The sequence below is a fragment of the Macrobrachium nipponense genome, chromosome 38, assembly GCF_015104395.2.
Source record: "Macrobrachium nipponense isolate FS-2020 chromosome 38, ASM1510439v2, whole genome shotgun sequence".
NCBI classification, from domain to species: domain Eukaryota; kingdom Metazoa; phylum Arthropoda; class Malacostraca; order Decapoda; family Palaemonidae; genus Macrobrachium; species Macrobrachium nipponense.
The window spans coordinates 46205857-46208356 of NC_061098.1; positions in this window are offsets into that span (position 1 = coordinate 46205857).

Here is a 2500-nt window from a genome sequence, read left to right on the forward strand (position 1 = left end):
AAGGGTTTCTTTTGTTGTTGGTGGTGGTGTAATCAATACTTTTGCCGCAGTCACCTTCAGAGGGGCTCAATACTGTCATTTTTTTATAGTGACCTCAATCATAAGACGATTTATTTTTTCCAATGGAAGGGAAGTGTTAAAGAGGTTCTCTACATAAAATGCGGAGCTCTTCTGAGAAAGGCCAAGAATTCTGATTCAGAAAATACTTAGGTTGGCAGAGAACGTCGCGTGCAAAAAGGTAATGAATGCGAGGATTTATCAGAACGGTAAACCTCAAGGTCTCAGCTCAGAGATTGTCTCTTGTGAATAAAAAAAAAAAAACAAATTAAAACAACCTGTCCTAAAAGTCGTCAATATCTATCTGTAACAACGCAAATGATGCAAAGCTGACACCTATATATATATATATATATATATATATATATATATATATATATATATATATATATATATATATATATATATATATATATATATATATATATATATATATATATATATAATATATATATATATATATATATATATATATATATATATATATATATATATATGTCGAGAAATGCCGGGACCTTATACACATTTGCTTGACCTAATAACTGAATATGTTGCCATATTATCCTGAGAGAAAAAATACTCCTTTGATGTATACAATACTTATTATTTTACAAGATTTATTTTTATGGCTATTGCACACGAGGAAGTTTGCTTAAATAAAAATTGGGTAAAATTTTCCTCTTCTTTGCTTTACATCTTATGATGGCGAGATAAAGTGAAGGAAGATATGGAGAGAAGAGGTTGGTGGAGGATGATGCCTTTCATAGAAGGCAGCGGAGAAGATGCATCAGGCAAACGGCCCCTTAATGTAGGGATAACAGCCAAGTCAGAGAACCCTCTTGTGCAAATAAGGGCTCTGCAAGAACATGTTCTGATACGATGAGATGAAGTGGGTGACACAAGGAGCATTCCTTCTTCCCTTTTTGGATGGCTGCAACAGAAATGAAGATTTCGACACCTTGAAGCAACTCGCTAACAACAAGGACTTCGTTGTCACAAGGCCCGACAAAGGTAAGGGAACAGTTGTCTTGAATAAACAAGACTATTTATCCAAAATGGAAAGTATCTTAAACGACAGGAACAAATTCGAAATGATTGGCACTCCCGACTATCTTAATATCTTTAAAATACAAGACAAAATTAAACGTTTCCTTACGTCTTTAAGAAAGGATAATATCATTGATGAAAATACATATCAGGAACTATATTCCACAGGTTCTTCTTACGGTACTTTATATGGCCTTCCAAAATTCATAAACCAGGTCTCCCTCTCAGGCCTATTTTAGCGTCTTTTAATACACCAAATTATAAACTAGCCAAATTTCTCGTTCCTATACTTGAACCATTAACAAAGAACAGTTACTCGCTCAACAATTCCCTCCAGTTTAAAGAGTCTATTTTGTTACAGGATTCAGACTTATTCATGACCAGCCTTGACATCGAATCTCTGTTTACGAATATTCCAGTTGGTGAGACTTTTGAACTGATTCTTGACAAGCTATTTTCCGATCCTGAGTCCACTTTTAGTCATTTTAACCGCACGCTTTTTAAAACCCTTCTTGAACTGGCAGTGCTGGACACTGCTTTTGTTTTTAACGGTAAACTTTTTAAACAAGTAGATGGCATGGCCATGGGTTCCCCCCTTGGCCCTACGTTCGCTAATATCTTTATGTGCTCCCTGGAGGAGCGTATGCTCGACGATTGCCCTCTAAGATTCCATCCCCTCTTTTATTCTAGGTATATTGATGATACGTTTGCTCTCTTCAAGGGTGAATACGAGGCTGACCTGTTCCTCGACTACGTAAATACTCTTCACTCGAACATGAAATTTACTATAGAAAAAGAGGAGAACAACTGTCTGTCATTCCTGGATGTTCAAGTATATAGACAAGACAACTCTTTTAACACCACGATTTTAGAAAGAAAACTTTTACAGGACTCGGATCTCATTTTTATAGTAGTTGTTATTTTAATTTTAAGGTTAATTCCATTTTTACCCTCCTTAATAGAGCACTAGTCCTCTCATCTAACTGGAATGCCTTTCACAATGAGATTCTATTTCTAGTTAATTTCTTTAAAGGTAACTGTTTCCCACCTAGGTTAGTATATAGAAAATTAAATAAATTACTAAATAGACGTTTCTCTAGAAAACCTAACGTTCCAACTGTACCAAAAATGAGTTTCTATGCAACCTTTCCATATATCCATGACCTGACCTTTCAAAAAAGATTCACACAAATTATTCATGACCATTTCCCAGCCATATCAGTTAAATTAATTCCCAAAAATCCTCTTAATATAGGCTCCTTGTTTAAGATAAAAGATCAGCTGTGTCCTTATATGTCTTCTGGTGTCATCTATAAATATACTTGCCCTAAATGTATTTCAGAGATTTACGTGGGATCCACCACTTGACTACTTAAGGTGCTCATCGATTCACATC